At 44.3% G+C, this 22,091-nt stretch overlaps 1 pseudogene; it reads left to right on the forward strand.

Moving 5' to 3' along the window:
• Positions 1–16,488, forward strand: part of LOC119975633 — a 29,483-nt pseudogene extending 12,995 nt beyond the window's left edge.
• Positions 16,489–22,091: the final 5,603 nt, after the last annotated feature.

Genomic DNA, 22,091 nt, shown 5'->3' on the forward strand with positions numbered 1-22,091 from the left:
CTGTGCTTCCTAAAGGCCACATACCTTTCAATATTTAGGTCGCAAGCTATGTCATCCTGTAGCTATGCCCTATGATAGCTATCAGATCACACTTATTAATTTTTATTTGCGCTATCAGTTCATTTTGTTTCGAACGCAACGTGCATTCAGATACAGATCCTTTTTGTCCATTATTTTTGTAGCATCTAGCCTTATCCGCTGAGTGACTCTTAGATTTGTACTTCCTGTCAATTCCTGTCACAGGCTGTTCATTATTTCCTCTCTTGCCTTGTCTCTTCACGTTGATATCATCCTTCAAATTTGATTTCTTGCCCACACTTTTTAGTTAGAAGGTGGCCTTGGCACAAAGCCCTAAATGAAATAATCAACATTGGCAAATGCTCACATTTACAGATATTCAAAAACGCTACAAAAAATAAGTTGGTTCTTTTGGGTACAAAGACTCTAATACATGAAGTTTAAATGCTTTTGATTTTTTTTCATTTACTGAGAAACTGGTTACAGAACCATTTCCTCACTATATTGGTGCAGGTTATATCGTTCATAGAAGCAATTTTCAACTATTTATAATTGTATTATTAATAGGTGGTGGGTTCACACTGTGATTAAAAATTCTTAGAATCAAATATTATTATTCAAACGCTGTGTTAATTAAACTACACTAAGTTAACGCTTAATTATAATCAAGGGCTATATTTAAAACAAAAAAATCTTTTTTAAAAATTCTGTTTAAAATACTGCCTGATTGCACAGGTTCATGGTGGAGAATATGGTGGTAATATGCAAATGTGCTTGAAACTCAAGGGGAAGAAACCCTTTTCCAATTAAAGGATGCAATGTTGATCACATTTTATGCCTGTTTATTGATTGCCCCAACACAGAAACTCATGTACTTATCCAGCTTCCTTTTCAATGCATCTATGCAAATCACCTCACCAACTCCATGCAAATTCCACATTTTCACTATTCTCTGACTTTCAATTAATTATATAATTGGTACTGGTAGGGTGCTCTTTCCAGGAGCCGATGCAGACTCGATGGGCCAAATGGCCTCCTTCTGTACTGTAAATTCTATGATCTATGAAAGCATAAGTGTGATTTCAAAAGGGCACATAGCTCCCAATTGTAAATTCAAAGCTCTGACTAACTAGCAAGTGAACAGTTTTGGCACAATTAGTGAAAATTGTTCATTCAGAACTAGACAAAGTTCCCTGAACCCTTTTTATAAATAAATTATTGTATTTTGATCAACATGAAAAATTATAACAAGAATTTAGTTGCTTTAAACCCAATTAATGGAAATCCAAAGTGCCAGGTAGCGAATTAATTAGCTTGTCTGCATAATGAATTATTGTAGTCAGCTCTTCATGATGCTATCTGATCTGATCTATTGGGATTTAATGAATTTATTTTTAAAATTACTAATTGTCTGAGCATTTTTATATTACTCACTGATGTACAGGTTAACCCTCAGGGACACCTATTATTGCAATATAATTAGCATGAAAACGAATAACAAATGACATCAGTCACTGAATACAAATCAAAAGTATACCTTTTGAAAAAACCTGCACTCCGAAATCCAGAGGGAGCATACTTTCAGGTTTCTGTCGTTTTTCAATAAACTCTCTTTAATTAGCTAAGTTAATTGCTGAGTCTAAACCAGGCTGTTGTCAATGTCACTACATCAATAAAAGAAATGGATGAGGTCATAATGAACTGCTTTTTGTAAAGATCCTTTCAGTTGAGATGCTAAGCCAGTTGTATAATGATTTGCATGTTCAATCTATTACTTTAACTGTCTAAATATATGAACAAGGGGTACACAATGGCTCCACAAACATGATATGTATAATTGCGATTTTATTTTTGCCAACCCGATAAATTTAACGATAAGCTGATTGTCTAGTTTATTTATCAGTCTTTAATGTCGTGTCACAGATTAGGTGCTGCAAAAGGTGTGTTGACATTTACCATCAAATCTCAAAACGTATCAGCCAGCAATAATGTTCCATGCTTATAGCTGTGGAAATGCAATCTGATTGGTTTGTTCATTCTTGCAACATTCCCCTCAGATCTTTTCATGTGTGAGTGGCTTCGATAACTTTACAAAAAGATTGAGTTAAATATCATGTCTAGCTTTTATATGAGTTAGTGAGAAGGGGATTAAGGCCCAAGAAAGAGATGACACAAGCCGCAAGGTTGGGAGAAACCTGAAACGTCTGACCTCCCTGACAGACTCTGGGCGGGATTCTCCGTTCTTGTGACTAAGTGTTGACTCTGGGGCAGGATTTGTGGATGTTCCACAACAGCAACACTAGCGCCACACCTGGACCGATTCAACAATCGTTGAGGGGCTAGCACCAGCGCCACGTGGAACACAATCGATTCTGATGAGAAACTGTGTGGGATTTACCGGATTCGCGATTGACACTCTTGACAAGCTGCAGCCGCATATACACATTTCACTCCCCACACACACTCATCACAGCCAACAAGATGGTACTGGTGATGCTGGAGTGCACCCATGCCGCTGATGGGTCAGCTGGGGCCAGAGGGCACCTCGATGGGGTGGCCTGGGGGGGCACCCATACGAGCACTGAGTTCATAGTGGACAGTCAGTGGCATGTGCAGCTGCATGGCTGCCTTGCAGGCCGCAGCAATGATGTTCCATGCCCGTCCACCCCAATCCCACAGCCCACCCCGGCTACTCCCCCCGGTCCTGGTAGAAGAGCCCGGCCAATTACATGACGGTCAGTAAACTTTGGCGATGTTGGACAATTTCTGTAACCCCTCTCTCTCCCTCAGCAGCCCCAGTGCCTGTTTCACGATTTTTAAAAGCTCAAGTGAACCTTGCCATTGGGAATTTGCCCTGGTGAAGGCGGAGAATCGCGGAGGCCCTGGAGAATACCGGTCAGGCCTGCTAATGATATGCCAACGGTGTTTACTGCAAGTGCATTCTGGAAAGCATTGACGCTGTTGTCAAGCCACCAGAGAATTGCAATTTGGAGTGAAACCGGCGCCGGCCACGAATTCGGCATCAAAACTGATTCTCCGCCCAATCACGTTTCCCAAATCCAGCGTCAGCTGACGGAGAATCACATCCCCTGTGTTCATATAGCCATGGATGCACAAATGCCCAAGGTAACCTGCTCCAAAGAACTAAAGGATTTTAAATCACTAACCATTCTTTTTTTTCTGCCACCTTTTCATACAAACAATCAAGCAGTCCTGACTTATGATAAGTTGGAGGAGCGCAAGGACAGAGAGAAACATTTGCCCAACCTTTAACTCTGTATTTGCAACAGTAAAGTGACCTTGTGGCTTGAAACTTGATTGCATCAGAGTGATTTTTTGTTCAAGTCCTTTGAAGGTGTAATTATTACTCAGCGGGCAGAATTCTCCGCTCCGAGCAGGAATCATGATGGACAGAGGCACTTAATTTGGTGGGAAGCAATAAATCAGTTTCCAATGACAGGATAAGCTGTTGGAATTTTGTTCTTCCAACTTTCAAAGCAGGTAAAAAGCAGTTAGCACTTCCGACAAACAATGTCTGGGACTCCATTATGAAGAGAGGTTGAGCAGTTTAGGTCTATAGTCTCTCGGGTTTAGAAGATTGAGAGGTGATCTCATTGAGGTATATAAGATTATAAAAAGTACTGACAAAGTGGACATAGAGTGGGTGTTGCCTCTTGTGGGGAATCTAAGCTGAGAGGTCATGGGCTGGATTCTCCGATTTTGAGGCTATGTCCAGAGGAAGTTTTGAGTTTTACGATTCAAAAATCGGCGATGTCCCAGCACTGACCCTCCGACCGGTGAGGGGCTAGCAGCCGCGCCACGTAAAACACACGGCCTTCATGAAATAAACAGCTGGAGAATTGCCGGGTACCTGGCTGCGCATGCGCCACAGAGCCAGCCATGCGTGGACCCGACCTGCCTGACAGTGCTCCCAAAGCATTGCCTGGGTCTCTGGATTACTCGTCCAGTGACAATACCAGTATGCCATCGCCTCCCCGAACTCACGGCAAATCCCCTTCACCCATCACCCCTTCTTTGCATTGGCTTCAAGTAAAACCACACCTCAATTTTACTTTCAAATGCCTCCATGATCTTGCCCCTCCCTATCTCTCCAATCTACTCCAGCTCCACAGCCATCTGCGACAACAGTACTTCTTTAATTCAAGTCTATTGAGAATGCCTGATATTAATCCATATACTATTGGTGACTGTGCCTTCCACCACCTATGCCTTAAGCTCTGGAATTCGCCCCTCAAAACTTTCTATTTCACTATCTCTCTTTCTCTATTAAGATGCTGCTTAAAATCTACCTCTTCAGACAGGATTTTGGTCATCTCACTTACTTCAACCATGTATTCAATCTTTGTGGTTGAATGTTAAGTTTTTTTATTAATGTTCTTATGAAAGACCTTAATATAAGCTGTTATTGTTCAAAATAAAGTGATCTATCAGAGAGTACACTGTTTACAGCATTGTGGTGGAATGTGCGCAATGTAATTGGTTGGGAACGACTTGAGGCATTTAATGATTCAGGATTGTACCAAAATATTCAATCTTTGTGGTTGAATGTTAAGTTTTTTTATTAATGTTCTAATGAAAGACCTTAATATAAGCTGTTATTGTTCAAAATAAAGTGATCTATCAGAGAGTACACTGTTTACAGCATTGTGGTGGAATGTGCGCAATGTAATTGGTTGGGAACGACTTGAGGCATTTAATGATTCAGGATTGTACCAAAATATTGGAAAGCGAGCTAACGTCTGCATACAATAGCAGGAGCATAAATTGTCTGAGCATCAATGTGGGTAGTTAGTATATTTTAACGAAGAGTAAGAGTGGCTGAGGTCATCATGAGCGGGATTCTCTGACCTCCCACCGGGTCGGAGAATCGGCGGGGGGGGGGGGGGCAGTGTGAATCCCGCCCCTGCCGGCTGCCGAATTCTTCGGTGCTGGAGATTTGGCGGGGCGGGATTTGCGCCGGTTGGTGGTCGCTGGCAGTGCCTTCCCCGGCGATTCTCCAGCCCGCGTTGGGTCAAGTGGGTGCCGGTTTTTTGCTAGTCCCGCCGGCGTAAATTCGAGTAAGTCCTTACTGGCGGGACCTGGCGGCGCGGGCGGCCTCCGGGGTTCCCGGGGGGGGGGGGCGCGCAGGGGATCTGGCCCCGGGACGCGGCAACACACGTTAGTGCCCCGCATATGCGCCAACTCGCGCCGGCCAGCGGAGGCCCTTCGGCGCCGGTTGGCATGGCGCCAAGCCCCTTCCCCGCCTGCCAGCGCGGTGCAAACCACTCCGGGGCCGGCCTAGCCCCTGAAGGTGCGGAGGATTCCTGAATCCTGATTCCTTCCTTTGGGGCGGCCCAACGCCAGAGTGGTTCACGCCACTCCTTCCCGCCGGAGTTGCCCGCCCCGCCGATTACAGCAGAATCCTCTTCAATTTTTGTTGACACCAAAGCTTGCATTTTAAAGATAAAATTGCTGATTTTGTAAATACTGAGGTGGAGTTTGAATCCTTACTTCCACAGTTTCCAGACCATGGATATGATGGCCAGTTACAAACCACATGAAATCAAAACCCTCAGTAGTCATTTCAAAATGTCAAGAGGTCACTTAATGGAAATGTTGTCCATTAACCATTTGACAGAACATCGTGACAACAAAGTGAAGTGACAGTAACAGTGCTTTACATTCGAGTAAATGTCGTTTACCTCAGAAGCACATTTGCAATGCCATTTTCAAATAAAATTACTACAAGTCAAGTGTCACTTGTGGTATCTGATGGGTTTTGATGTTGCCCGAATACCTTCTCAGCTACTTGATGTAACAAGAAAATAACATTAAAGTACATTTAGTTGGAAAGGCCAAGAAGAAAGTAACTTTTGAAAGTAATTTAAAGTACTAGGTGGTTTCAAAGCAAGGGCACTCCTTACATTGAATGTAATTCAATATTTACAGTGAAAATGTGCTTAGTCACATCATTTTATTAATTTCTTTGAGCTATAACGTATACCATGTTTTCTCATTTAACCTGAACATCAAAATTACCTGGTGGTTTTTCAAGTGGCAGACTGTACCAAAGTTTCTTGAAATGAAAGATTGCTGACTGGTGACAGCACATGGCATGAAAGGGAGGGAGGGGGGCAATTGAGGGCTCACACAGGTTGGTTAATTGCCAGTCTCAACCTAAGACGTAGCTACGGTAGTGGAAATTTTGGATCTAAACAAATGAGAAAGAAAAAGAGTCATCATAAATTGTGCTAGGTAAAGGAAGGTGCAGAGAAAATAATTAGATCGACAAATATAACCCTCCAAGAAAGAGCAGGGAGGAACATCAAACAGCATTTAGAGAAACATCATTCATGAAATGTGTGGGAGAGAGAGGGATACATCTGGAATTGATATCATTGGAGTCCTAATTTGTAGATTGCATTCAATGTCATTGCTGGTCAACAAGGAGGAAGACTGCTTGTTGTAAACTTTTCAGTGTTCTGTTTTGACGGAGTGCTGATGTTCTCATCCAGCTGCACAGGACCATTTTCATACTTTACTGTATGGATTTACTGTCACCATCCAGCTGTGAGAAACCAATCTTCAGTGTATCAAGTATGTTTTCTATGGCCTGAACCTTCCCCAACTGTGGTAGATGACTAATATATCGCTTCATTCTGTTCCCCCAGATTCAAGTGTAAAGGCTCTGAACAGTTTGTGAGCTTTTTGTTATTCTTTCATGGGACTGGCTGGGCCAGCATTTATTGCCCACCCCTAATAGCCCTTGAAGGGTCAGTTAAGAGTCACCCACTTGCTGTGGGTCTGGAGTCACATGTAGGCCAGACCAGGTAAGGATGGCAGATTTCCTTCCCTAAAGGACATTAGTGAACCAGATGGGCTTTTACGACACTTGGCAATTGTTTCATGGTCATCATTAGAGTTATTTCCAGATTTATATTGTATTCAAATTTCACCATCTGCAGTGGCAGGATTTGAATCTGGGTCCCCAGAGCATTACCCTGGGTATCTGATTTGCTAGTCCAGTGACAGTACCACTATGCAACTGACTGGCCAGCAGACCCTGTATAAGATCCAATAGCTAAAAGCTCGCACAGCAGGCTTCCTCTTCTTTAGCTGCACCATCTTTATTGGATATTGGATGGAGTTCAGAAGTAGCTTATCCCTGCTTTTCCACCTGACCATCATCATTCACTTCAATCCAGAATATGGCCAAACATTCAGTGTAATCAGTGCAGTAAAAGTATGGAACTGTTGTCTAAAGTATCCTTCAGGTCATCAGGATGTTTTAATGAATGATTAATAAACAAGGCACTATTGTAATTGCTTTTAAACTTTGTTGAATGCAACCATTATACATTAAAGGATGAAATTGGTTGAGGGTGATGGGTAAAACAGGTAAAAGAGAATTAGCAACCAATGTTACGCATTGTCTGATTTATTTATATTAACCTTCATGAAAATGATGTGGAGATGCCGGCGTTGGACTGGTGTGAGCACAGTAAGAAGTCTTACAACATATGGTTAAAGTCCAACAGGTTTGTTTCAAACACGAGCTTTCGGAGCGCAACTCCTTACCATTCACCTGAGGAAGGAGCTGTGCTCCGAAAGCTCGTGTTTGAAACCAACCTGTTGGACTTCAACCTGGTGTGGTAAGACTTCTTACTGTTCATGAAAATGAAAGTGGGCAGCACGGTAGCATGGTGGTTAGCATAAATGCTTCACAGCTCCAGGGTCCCAGGTTCGGTTGCCGGCTGGGTCACTGTCTGTGCGGAGTCTGCACGTCCTCCCCGTGTGTGCGTGGGTTTCCTCCGGGTGCTCCGGTTTCCTCCCACAGTCCAAAGATGTGCGGGTTAGGTGGATTGGCCATGTTAAATTGCCCGTAGTGTTCTAAAAAGTAAGGTTGGGGGGGGAGGGGTTGTTGGGTTACGGGTATAGGGTGGATACGTGGGTTTGAGTAGGGTGATCATTGCTCGGCACAACATTGAGGGCCGAAGGGCCTGTTCTGTGCTGTACTGTTCTATAAGGTTGAAAAACGTGTTGCTGATTGACTATGGTCTTACTCTACCATTTCACACAAATTTCACCCCAACATGTCTAGTTTTTGGAAATTTTTCATATCCTACCACAATATATTTAATCTAAAATGAATTTTAACGCTAGTTTCAAAATACTGACCTTCCTGAAAATCTTGCAAAATGTCTCAGCATCCTTGAATTCTGAGTGTTCATTCACATCTCTCAGCTCATATTTTTAAGACTAATGAATAATCCACAGGGTCTCTCAGCTGCAAACTGAGAAACCTTCTGCATAAAACAGCAAACCCCGCTTAACTGAACAAAATAGCAACAAGTGGGAAGTGATAAGGTGTGATGGCAATCCACATTCTGATATTGCATCAAATGTTACTTTAATAATAAAAGGGCCACAAAAGGTGCTTCAAAAGACATATCAACACATTGGTCAAGATGTGTTTCTTTGGTCTAAAGTCCGACACAGGAGAATTGACTCAACTAAATAGCCGAGTCAGATCTATTAGTCATTGTGGTGAGTGTATTACTGCGACCATTCACCATTGTATTACATTACATTACATTGTATTATGCTGGTGCCCTTGTGGGCTCTGCCTATGGCTCCGCCCCCTCAGGGGAGTTATATAGATCTGCAGCCCGTAGGCGGCACTCAGTACAGAGCAGTTGCAGGCAGGCATAGTTCCAGCTGATTAAAACCACTGTTCACTTCAACTCTCCGTCTCGTGTGAATTGATGGTCGCATCAACTTAATCAGCTACAACATCGCTATGGAAGGAGCCCTCAAACCTGATCGACTGGAACCCGACCCACAGGCCGCTGAAGCCAAAGGAATTTTTTTGCACTGTCTCCGCTGTTTTGAGGCCTACTGCGCCGCCTCCTCCTTGCCCACCATCACCGAGGAACAGAAACTGAGTCTCCTCGACGCCCGGGTGAGCTACAGAATCTCCGTGCAGATCGAGGAAGCGACCACGTACGCAGATGCGGTCGCGATCCTGAAAAGGCAGATCGTGAGGCCGGTGAACAAAGTGTTCGCGCGGTATCTCCTCACCTCTCATCGTTGATGCCCCGGTGAATCATTGGAGGAATACCTACGTGACATGAAAGTACTCACGCGAAACTGCAACTACAAAGATGTCATGGCCTCACAGCATATGAACCCACCATCTGGGACACCTATGTGGCTGGAGTCCGGACCAACTACGTCAGACAGCGCCTGCATAACATTACATCGTATTATGCTGGTGCCCTTGTGAGCTCTGCCTATGGCTCAGCCCCCTTCGGGGGAGGGGTATATAGATCTGCACCCTGTTGGCGACACTCAGTACACAGCAGTCGCAGGCAGGCACAGTTCTAGATGATTAAAACCACTGTTCACTTCAACTCTCCATCTCGTGTGAAATTATGGTCGCATCAGTCATATTTGTACTTCTTGATTAATTCACAGAAACGAGTGAAGCCTCAGGCCATGGTGGTGAAATTAATTTGGTTCTCATTTTATTCACCCCCAAACAATTAATCAATCCAAACTTTACTCGGTTTTCCTCATGCATTAATAAAAATGCGAGTTACAAAATGTTTCAACATCAAAATGGAAAATTCCTTCTTGAAAAGGACTTGAAACTTGACTTCAATTGGATTGTGGATGCACTGATGCCAAGGAAATAAATGAAAGATATTCTGCTTTATTAAACAAAAGATGCAGAATGCACTAATTCCATGATAACTGTGAGGGCTTATGAAAAGAATTCAAGTATGTGTGCTACGAAAACATCTTCAGACATTTTTATTCAATGTTGTCTGATCTTCATCTCTTCTAAACCATCATTATAGTTTCAAGTGACTCCAGAATAAACCTAGAATGTACAACACTGAGCACAACTAAAGAGTACTGCTTTCAAGTTGAAAAACAGTCACTGCAATAAACAAACATGGCAGAATCCATTGCAGTAAATAACAAATCCAAGCACGCCAACATGAATGACTTTGGAATAAAAATATATGAAGATTGCACAGTCGGGCAAAGATGTAGTCATTCAGCTTGCAACCTTTGACAATGAACGATGATACAGGACTTGCTTTTCAGATGTAAGAATTATAATGAATGCAGGATCCACATTTCTAGTGAAATGTGAAATGATTGTGCCACTGCAGCCAGTCTGGTCTACAGTCAGTCACGAAAAAATAAACTCAGGTGTGAAACCTGCTCAGACATCTGTAGAAATCCCCCCCACCTCTGCACACGTGCCTCCACACTCCCCACCAAATTAAGAAACATGAGATCCAACTGGGTTTTCAGGTGAAGGCCCATAAGCAGCTGAGGGGACCCAGTGATAGTGTGGGGGTTGAATTGGCCAAACACTGACAAAGTGGTTTGTCTGATTGTTTCCACATTAAAGTCTGAATGGCACTCTCAGTCAAACCGTGAGATGTTGGATGGTATCGGGCTGTCCACGTATGACATATGCCATTGGCTCGTACAAAAACCTGGAAGTCACCCCCTGGGAAAGGGGTACCATTGTCCTATACAATGGACTTCGAAAGTCGATGAATAGTGAATGATCATCGTGAGGCATCCATCGTGGTAGCTGAGGTTATAGTCCCCATCGTCCTGATAGGCAGCCACTTCAAGTGGACATCCACCAGAACTAAAAACATATTGCCCATAAAAGGGCCTGTGTAGTCAATGTGGACCACAGTCCACGGACAAACTGTCCATTCCCAAGGGTGGAGAATGGAGGCAGGGACTGCTGTGCTTGACAAGGGTGGCACTGTTACACCAATTCTTCAATGGCTTTATCTATACCTGGCCACCAGGTGTAGCTGCATGCCAGCATCTCCATCTTTGTTTGCCCTGGATAGGCGCTATGCAGCTCCTGCAGGAAAGGTTCCCTGGCTGGAGGTGACAACTACTCGTGATCCCCATAGAATCACCTCATCCTTGCAAGTCAACTCATCCTGATGGGTAAAATATGGCCTCAGTTGCTCAGATTTATCATGGTGCCACCTGGTCTGCATCATTATCTTCACCTTTGATGGCATGGGGTCTCTTAGGTCCAGTTACAAATGTGTCCAGCCGACACTGGACTAGGAAGTTCAAAGCCAATTCAATTCCTGCGGTATTGATGGCAGCAGAATGATCTTTGAAAGGAGCAGTCATCTCAACACATCTGCATTGGCAATCTGCATGCTAGGCCGGTGCTGGAAAGCGTGATTGTAGGCCGCAAGCAGAAAGGCCCAACGTTGCGCCCTAGTCGAGGTTACGCGAGGGCCTCAGGTTGACATGTTCTTTGACCAACTTAACTATCTGGGTGTCTCCAGGGACATGAGGTTCCTAATCAAATTACATGTTTGGGGCCTGCAACTGTGAGAAGTATCACCTTCGGTTTGTCCTTGCGTGTGATCTCATTTCCGGTAAAAAAAATAGCAGATCCATTCGTTGTACAAACTCCAATACTCAGTCCCTTGGTGAAACAAATCTATTTGTGGTAGTTTAAGACATACACTGGAGGCTTCTAGTAGTTAACAAAGGTGTTTATTGATGAAAGTTAAGTAACAGGGACAGAACACAATACAGGATGTTTACACTTCAGCTCCAGGATCCACACTGCCCGTCATCCTGCTCCCAAGGCTCCACACATACTCCCTGGGCGGGATTCTCTCCTAACCAGCTGGGGGGGGGCTGTACCGGCACCAAGCAGTGGCGTGAATCACTCACTCCGGCGTCAGGCCGGCCAGAAGGTGTAGAATCCTCTGGACCTTCAGGGGCTAGGCCAGCTCCGGCAGGGTTGGCGCCGCGCCAACCGGCGGCGAAGGGCCTCCGCCGTCCGGCGTGAGTTGGCGCGCATGTGGGAGTGCCAGCATGTGCTGGCGTGATGCGCAGGGGGGTTCTTCTCCGCACCGGCTATGGTGGATGTTTACAGTGGCCGGCGCAGAGCAAACAAGTGCCCCCACGGCACAGACCCGCCCGCAGATCGGTGGGCCCTGATAGCGGGCCAGGCCACCGTGGGGGCACCCCCATGGTGCCAGATCCCCCCATGCCCCGCCGAGGACTCCGCAGGCCACCCGCAGAGCCAGGTCCCCCCGGTACGGACCTTGTTTCATTTACGCCAGTGCGACTGGCCAAAAACGGGTGGCCAATTGCCCCATCGCGGAGGGAGGATCGCCGGGGGGGCCACTGCCAACGGCCTCCGACCGGCGCGATGCGATTCCTGCCCCCGCCGGAAAACCAGCGCCGCGGGACGCCGGGGTAGGATTCACGCCCCCCCCCCCCCTCCCCCAGCGATTCTCCGGCCCGGCGGGGGGTCGGAGAATCCCGCCCCTGATATGCCGGGATTCGCGCACTCTCGTGGAATTGGTCTTGAGCTGGTCACATGGTCAATGGACCCCTCCCCTTAAAGGAGCGATGTGATCACCCTTAAAGGGGCCACATGACCCCACTAATTAATGATGATAGGCATTCTCACTCTCATTGGTGCTTCTTTTCTTTTCCAACTGTTCCTTCTTTCCTCCTTCAATTCACAATGACAGTCGGCTGCGATCAAACACTTGACCTCGTCACCAATATGGTGGCTCGAGACATATACTTGGAGCCCTCTGGTAGTTAAGAAAGGGTTTATTGAAGAAAGGCAAAAGCAGATAAATAACAGGCAACAAATTCAGTATTAAGGCCAGAATTTTTTGTCCGTTCACACCAGCACGATACTCCAGTCCGGCTGCAGTGAGTGGAGTTTTGGATGAGGCCCAAATTCTCTGTTCTCATTGGCAGTGGTGGTGGGGCAAACTTGATCAGAGAATCCCAGCCAACGGGTCTGATCATTTTGGCTCCAGAGTCCACACTGCTTGGGGTCCTGGCCCCAGGATCCCGTGCAAACACCCTATTGGCCAAGGTTCATGCGCTCCTGCACAATTGGCCCCAAGCCAGTCACATAGTCTGTCGAACCAGCCCTAGAAAGGATAGCACCGTGCCAGATCCTGGAGGGTGCGGTCGAGATGAGCGGCGCTGAGGGTACTCAATGAGGCGGTATATAAATAAAGGCTGATTGGCATGAATAGTGAAATGTTTGTTACACTGGCAGACCTTTTTTTCTTTATCCCATGGGCTATAAGCATCACTGGCTAGGCCAGCAATTATGACCAATCGTTAGTTGCCTTGAGGAGGTTATGGTGAGCCAGCTTCTTGATGTAGGTATACTCATTGCTGGAAGCAATGTGGGGAACCTGTTGTCACTCTAAAAAAGCATGGAGGAGTATTCTTCCGGCTTGGCACAGAACTTTGCAGTGTTTGAAGTCCTTATTCTCCTGTGTGGAAATGGTGGCCAACTCCAGGGGAACATTTGAGGACTGAACCATGCGGCAGCGTCTGCTGATCGATGTCTCAGTTTCCATTAGAGCACATGAAGAAGACATCCATCATCTGAGTTCTTAAGTGCAAGCTCAGACTGACATCATGAGAACTCTGTCTGTTGCAATGAAAACCCAGCTTGTTGCCCAGCAGGTTCAGTCTGTTGTCATTATGGCTATAGATAACAGTGTTCAAAGGCATTAGCACTGCTTCACATCAGTCTAGCAATCTGTCCTCCAACACATTATTACGACTGTTAAGGCGGCACCCCGGGGAAATAACAGTGGCTTCTTGGAGCAAGACCTGCTATCCTCTCTCAGAATTGCAGCATTCAATCTCCCACTGCTTTGATTCCCTCGCTGTGGCCAGTCAGCTGGCCAGCCTAGAGGTGCTGCCATGCTGAGGTGATACTATAAGGCGGCAGGTCCTCATGGCCCAGAGCAGCTCGAGGACATCCTGCAAGGCTATGTGCAGTCTCCCCCAGTGAACAACAGCAACTTCCACCAGTCAAGCTGCAGTTTCGGGAGTAGCACTACTGGGGAGCACTAGGCCAGGCAAGGCTATCCACAAGACAGACCCACTAAATCAATGCCGAAGAGTGATTTTTTTTTAATATTGCATTGAGTTGGATATGTTGTTGGGTAAAGTTGATGAGGGAAGGTTGTCTTGTGATATCTTTTATTTCAGTTACAACAGAGGAATTAGAAGCCGGTTAAGTGTCCAGCAACAGATATCTAGGGAGCGAGTTAACAAAAAGAAAAGTATTGTTTTGGGCATGAATAGCAGGGTGTTTCTCAGAACCTGTAGCACCATGAACAAATCCGCTATCAAACGGAACTTTGTATTTTTGGGGGGGCCACAGTTGAGGAACACCCCACTGAGGTCGCACCTACCTCACTTTCTGCACTGACAAACTCAGCTCATCAGTGCAGGAACAGATTTGGGTGCCATTTTTAAATGCCGCCCTAATCTCTTGCCCCCCACACCACAGCCTCCAGACCCCCCCTCCCCCTCCAATGCTCTAATGTACCAATTTAGAGGGTCCAGAAGCCCAACACATCAGTGCAAAAGAAAAGGCTGAAATTCGCAATCATATTCAACTAGAAGAGCGTGATCCATCTCAGCCTCCTCCGGAGGTCTCCAGCATCACAGATGTCAGGCTTTATCCAATTTGATTCACTCCACGTGATATCAAGAAATGGCTGAAGGCACTGGATATTGCAAAGGCCTTGACAATATTCCAGCAATAGTACTTAAAACCTGTGCTTCAGAAGTTGCTGCACCCTTAGCCAAGTTGTTCCAGTACAGCTACAACACTGGCATCTACTCAGCAATGTGGAAAATTGCCCAGGTGTGTCCTGCACACAAGAAACAGGACAAATCCAACCCAGTTAATTACTACTCATGAGTCCACTCTCCACCATCAGTAAAGTGACAGAAGGGGTCATAAATAGCGCTATCAAACGGCACTTACGCAGCAATAACCTGATCATTGTCGCACAGTTTAGGTTCCTCCAGGGTCACTCAGCTCCTGACCTCATTACCTTGGTTCACCCTCTGACACTCCAAAGACTGTCCACCATCTCCAAGGCAGAAGTATGATGGAATACTCTCCACATTTCTGGATGAGTGCGGCTCCAACAACATTCAAGAATCTCAACACCATCCAGGACAAAGCAGCCCACTTGATCGATACCCCTTCTACAAACATTCAATAATTCGACTGCCAGTGAACAGTGGCAGCCATGTGTACCATCTACAAGATGCACTGCAGGAACTCGCCAAGGCTCCTTCCAAACCCATGGCCGCTACTATCTCGAAGGACAAGGGCAGCAGATACCTGGGAACACCACCACCTGGAGTCACCCACCATCCTGACTTGGAAATATATCACTGTTCCTTCACTATCACTGGGTGAAAATCCTGGAATTCCCTCCCTAACAGCACTTGCACCTCAGGGACTACAGTGGTTCAAGAAAGCAGCTCACCACCACCCTCTCCAGGGTAACTAGGGATAGGCAATAAATGCTGGTCCAGCCAACGACACCCACATCCCGTAAATTAATTTTTAAAAAGATGCAGCATATCACCATGATCAGAAGGGACACTCCAGTGTGCATTGGTAAGTCACCCAGGACACACCAGGCAGCAGTTCTATGATGCCAATGGCCAGCATAATAAGTTTCCTGATGACAACTTGTCTTTCATTATGAGCATGCTGACCATGTATGGTAGGACTGTGGAGGGGAGGCATTAACTACACGTACAGCTGAAAGCCAGCATCACCAAGCAGCTAACGTCTGTTGTCATGAATATATCTGGAACAGTGGACTGGCACAGGACGAAAGCATCATGTCAGAATAGCAGGTCTTCACCAACATGATGGTCTCAGCTTGGTCACCCTCCACCCTTGAGTGAGTGGTATCCTTTGCAGTTTGGCAATGGATGAAGTGCAGTGCCACCTATGTGCAGAGGAGGATTTTTTGTGTAATGGGGAAGCCCAATATCCTGGCAAAGCATAGTACCTGTTTCTACATCGGCAATGAATACCTCTCTCCAGGACAGGAACTCTGTGACATCTTGGATGCAGCGTTGGATGGCAAACTGCAATATAGAATCATATAATGATTACAGCACAGAAGGAGGCTATTCAACCTGATACACCTTTGTCAGCTCTCTGGAAAATCAACTCAACTAGTCCCATTCCTTTCCCTTTTTCCCGTAGCCCTGAAAATATTTTCAATTCAGATAATTATCCAAAACTTTTTGAAAACCTTGATTAATCTGCCTGGACCACTTTCAGGCAGTGCATGCCAGATCCTAACCACTAGCTGTGTAATAATGTTTTTCCACATGTCGCTCTTTATTCTCTTTATTTGTCTTGCTAGTCATAATAAATCTGTGTCCTTTGGTTCTCGATCCTTCCTCCAATGGGAATAGTTTCTCCCTAACTATTCTGTTCAGACCCATCATCAATCTGAACGCATCTCACTAAAATCTCCGAATCATCTCTTCCCCCAGGAGAATGACGACATCCTGTCTGTCACTGTAGGAATGCTGACCGTGTACGTTGGGATTGTGGAAAGGAGTCATTAACCGAATGTACAGTTGATAACCCGCATTTACAAGCAGCTGCCGTCTGCTGCCTTGAACATAGCTGGAAATATGACTGGTACAGGATGAAAGCATCATGTCTATTGTTTCTCATCTCTGGAACCGTTCTTGTGAACCTTTTCTGCTCCTGCTCTAATACCTTCACATCCTTCCTAAAGTGTGATGCCCAGAATTGAACACAATACTCCAGTTGAATCAGAACTAGTGCTTTATACAGGTTTGTTATAACTTCCTTGCTTTTTAACTCTCTGCCCCTATTTATAACACCCAGGATCCATATTAGTTATTAATCGCTTGTGCAACCTATCCTGCCATCTTTAATGGTTTATGTACATATACCCCAAGATACCTCTGCCCCTACATCCCGCTATGAATTATATATTTTATATTACTTCTCCCATTTTTTTCGACCAAATGAAGCACTTAACATTTCCTTGCATTAAATTCCATCTGTCACATGTCCACCATTCCACACCTTTTTTCCCTCCTATTTCTGCTTCATTTCCCTCTGACACTTCAGCCAAAGGAGAATTTCAACCATAACCCTCATGGCCGGTGTACTCCGGTACGTTTCAAAAACACACAGCTCCTTCAAAACGTCCAGCGCCACTCCCTTCTGACTTAAACAACTTCTCACAGCTCCCCCAATGACACACTATTTCCATTGACTCTGTAACAGTAAGTAGATAATTAAAGCACCTCACCCACAAGTTTGATGGCAATGCCTTTAAATAGCACTGGTGGGTGGGCTCCTTATGTTGTTAAACATATGTTCAGCTGTGAGTGTTTACAACAGGGCGTTAACAGGAATGGCAAGGTCCAAAATTGGCAGGTTGCTGACATCACGATCAACCCACGCTACATGCTTCCGATGGATGGATGGAGGTGCCTGTGCTATCACCCTCAACAACATGGCAACCACCCCACCGGTATGGCAGGAGCGGCACCTGACCCCATCAGTTTTATCAAATAGCTGCTGAAGCACCAAAACCACCAATGGTTCAAATGCTGGATTTTGCGACCATTATGTTTTATTGACACTGAAGTACATTAATATAGGCAGCACAGTGAAACACTTCAGCGTTATAAATCTCTGAATATTTAGCAAATTCAAGTCAAGCAGAGCATTAAATTCACATTTATAAGATGTATTTAAAGATAATTTCCAAATCAGTGAGCAAGGAAACAAATCATTGTATAAATCTCTGCACTCTTCAAACATTTATGAATTGTTTTCAGAAGACTACTTTGAAGGGAAAAGAATTTTGAAATAATTTGCATCGATTCTTTAGATATATCATGAGAAACAATTGCACAGTTACACTATATTTGCATTTAGCAGAACAAACATGTGCCGAAGGCAGCTCTCGGAACAAGTTTCCACCACAAAACAAATCATGAGATCAATACCATTAGTTCACCTCTGCCAGTTTCATTTGCTTTTTGCAAGGAAATAATGAGATGTTATATGTATTAAAGGGCATCCCCTTCCTACTTTAAAATTAAAAACAAGACAAAATGTTATAATTCTAGTTAGTTGTTATTTGTATTTAGCAGAGCAATCCTATTCCAGTTAGACATTTCAGTTGGAATTGTAGTGGGCACATATGTACTATTAGGTATTGTTACGGCCCCCTGAGCTAGTGCGAGGTCAATTCCAGTCCCACTTGATCCAGAATCGCAACACAATTGAATGAACCAATAATTCTTGGAAAAATACCCAAAGTCTTTGACCCTTGGCTGCCCAATGATTACAGTCACCAGGTTTGTAAATTTAAACACAATTACATTTTCTTTATAATAAGAACTATAATGAAATATGTAGCAAATTAAACTGGTTAAATATCAAATTCCTAAATCCCCCACTTTAACTTGCCCCCACTCTCTATACACAAGATAGACAAACACAGAGGGGAGTAGAGGGGGTGTAAACTATAAGTAAAAGGAAAAAGAGTTTTTGTTTCAGATGGTTGACTTTTGGATTCTTCAAAAAATACACAAGAGGTAATTGTAACCAGACCTGCCTGGTGAAAGTAGGTCAGACAAGCAGTTGATATTAAGTCACACCTCCTGAGAACCTCACTGATCCTTCAAGTTAGGATTCCAACCTACTCTTCTGAGCATGTTGTTGCTCGTTCTGGGTGAGTGTGCTGAACACTCAATTTGGCTCTGTTTCGTTACTTAGCTTTGGAGTCGCCAAGTATCGTTAAGATACCGCCACAAGTTTCAAGGTCAAGTTCAAAGCAATAAAACCATACACCAATTAGTAAGTTCAAACAAGACATGTTTATTATATTACAGTAATCTACTAATCATGCATATAAACTATAAGACTAGGCTAATCCCACCACTACTAGGCCAAATACTTATCTGGATAATGGGACTGCCGGATCAGGGAACAACGGCCTCTAGCTTTGTCCTGGGTCCGCAGGCTTCCAGTGGTTATGGTCTAAAGGGGTCAGGAATGTCTATTCCCGTAGCGTGCGTTGTGACACTTACATGCTAACGGCTTCTGTCCAGACCTCTCCTGCACAAGGTTCTTCTGCTGCAACGGCGTTCTGCTGGGAGGGCTAGTTGGTCAAGGAGAGGCTGACAGAGAGTGTGAACTGGGGTCGGGGTCTCTGCTTTATACTCCTCTCAGGGTCTTGTGCCCACCTGGGCGGACCCTCTATACCCTTGTAATCGATTGGGTCTCTTCCTAATCGATTGATTTGAATTCCCCAATAACGGGACAGTATCTCGATCACTGGGGTGGTTCTTGGGACTCATTGTTTTGGGTTTCTTTGGCGCCGAAAAGTCTGGCCTTCCATTCAATGTATCGGTTAGTGCTAATTTGTGTCTTTTGTGCCTGGGGATCGCCCGGTATCGCCTCATTAATATGCTAACTGTTTCTTTTCACAGCGTTGTCTGGTTTCAGCAACAGCCAAACTGGTTTCTGCAGCAGTCCAAATATACAAGCACTCTGCAAGCTGCTTGCTTTTTACAACATGTCCAATTTTCCCTGCATTCCTTGCAATCTTCCATTTTGTGTTTGGGCAGTGGTCACCCCAGGTGGCTACAATGTCTGAAGAACACCTGCAGGAAACTAGTGATTATATCATTGGGGCCCAGCAACGATTTTAACAGTGGGTCAGTAGTTGTTGCTTTGTCACCAAATGCATATAATGCGAAGAGGAAGAAATGCAAAAATCAGTCTTTCTGCTTGTTTTCTTACTTACCTTGTAGTGTCAGGAGGATCAGTAGTACTCCAATGAGCCCCACGAGGTAACTTAGACATCATCTCCACAGGCTTCCCTGAACTTACCCAAAAGTCTGTGGCCATTGTTGCTCTGCATGGCAGCAGCTTCTGCTGACCAACATTGCACTGCCACCCACCTACCGACTAGCTGCTGCTTCCTGCTACTTAACGGTGAGGCCCAGGAACTAAAATGGGCCTTAGATTATCGAGATCACAAATGTTTTCCACATGCCTTGGCTGCCACTCAATTTCCAACTGTAGATAAAATCAGGGCTCCAGTTTCCAAACCTCAAACATTTGTTACCTTCAAGAAAAATAAAATAATAGAGACAATATTTCCCTTTTTCATTCAGCTGCTCTTGCAAAACTAAACAAAAGACGATAAAGCCACATTTTAATTTAGCGTTGAGCATTTTGAACGAGAGTGCACTCAGCTCTCCCATTCTTCGTGTTTATTTATTCTGACAGTCCAACAAGGTCATTATCCAGGCTAAGTAGAAACTCATCACCTTTCACTTAATACCCAAGCTCATGATCACCACAATTCCACTTCGAACAAATGACAGCAAAGTGCGGAAATTGACTAGCTTAACAGAAAGAATTGATTATTTAATAGACAGTTGCTTCACAATAAGAGAGTCTACCACTTGCTGCTATTGCCAGAATGTCTTCATAGCAAAATTTCTATTATTTTGGTATCCATCTGGTAAGGCAAAGAGAGAACTCAAATAATATACAGCTCTGCTCTCGCTGAAGTTTGTCCTTGAAATCCCTTACTCTACCTACCAGGGCACAATTATCTGGAGCCAGGTATTCAAATAATTCCATGCAAATAATGTCAAAACTAACATCAATCAAATTTGATCATCATGTCACAACTATATTTAATAATAATAATAATGATGATGAGAATGGTGACATAAAGTAATGGAAGTTACAGATAACTTACTTTAAAATGAAAATGAAATGAAATGAAAATTTGCTTATTGTCACAAGTAGGCTTCAAATGAAGTTACTGTGAAAAGCCCCTAGTCACCACATTCCGGCACCTGTTCTGGGGGGCTGTTACGGGAATTGAACCGTGCTGCTGGCCTGCCTTGGTCTGCTTTAAAAGCCAGCAATTTACCCCTGTGCTAAACAGCCCCTATAAAAGAATGATAGTTTCAATACAGATTTTGTTGGAATAATATTAAAGCTATGATTTTTTTAAAGCGCTTCCAATTAAGGGGCAATTTAGCATGGCCAATCCACCTACCCTGCACATCTTTGGATTGTGAGCATGAGACCCACAGAGATACAGGGAGAATGTGCAAACTCCACACGGACAGTGTTCCGGGATTGGGATCGAACCTGGGTCCTCAGTGCTGTGAGGCGACAGTGCTAACCACTGTGCCATCGTGCTGCCCCAGCTTTGATTATTTTTTTTTCCCCAATTATCTATTATACTTTTAATATCTGCTTGTTGAACTTGAAGTACATCTCTACCAAGCAGAATAACACAAATAAATAGGAAAAATAGGAAGCTTGATGAAATGTACACTTTATTAATTAAAATAAGCCTATAAAAAGACTCAGCAGTACATTTACAGCATATTTTCAGCCCCCAATCTGTTACACAATTTATACATTCGGCATCATTGTTTTGAAAATGTAATATTGAAATACAGCATATGAACAACCTCAAAAGAATCAAACTTGCCATTCAAACCTTCTTTAATAGAAAAAGGTGGAATATTCTGTTTGACCATGTGGTTACCGGATGCATCACATCCGTTATACTCCTCTAGCAGTGATATTTCTGATGCCTACCCTCGAGTACAGCACTGTTTCCTATTTTTGAGCTGATGTCCAAGTGTTATGATTTTCCTGTCAAACATTGTGTTATGATTTTAGTGACTCTCCTATTGCATTGAACCATTGTTTATAGAATGGTATAACACAGAAGGAGACAAATCTGCCTTTTGTGTCAATGTTAGCTCTCTGCAAAAGCAATAAAGCTAGCCCCACTTACCCACCTTTTCCCTGTAGTCCTGCAAAGACTTTCTCAGATAATCTGGCTATTCCCCTTTGATCACAATTGAATCTGCCTTTACCATACTCTTGGATAATGCCTTCCAGATCCAAACCACTGGCTGTGATAATAAGGTTCTTCCTCATGTCCCTTTTGCTTCCATTGGCATTCACCTCTAATTTGTGCCCTCTGTTTCTCAATGTTGCCACCAACAGGAACAGTTTCTCCCTATGTACTCTGTTAATCTGCTCTCAAACCTCTCCACTCAAAAGAGGACTACCATAGCTTTTTTGATCTATCCAAGTAACTCAACTGCTTCATCCCTAAAACCATCTC

This window comes from Scyliorhinus canicula, chromosome 13 (assembly GCF_902713615.1).
Source record: "Scyliorhinus canicula chromosome 13, sScyCan1.1, whole genome shotgun sequence".
Lineage (NCBI taxonomy): Eukaryota > Metazoa > Chordata > Chondrichthyes > Carcharhiniformes > Scyliorhinidae > Scyliorhinus > Scyliorhinus canicula.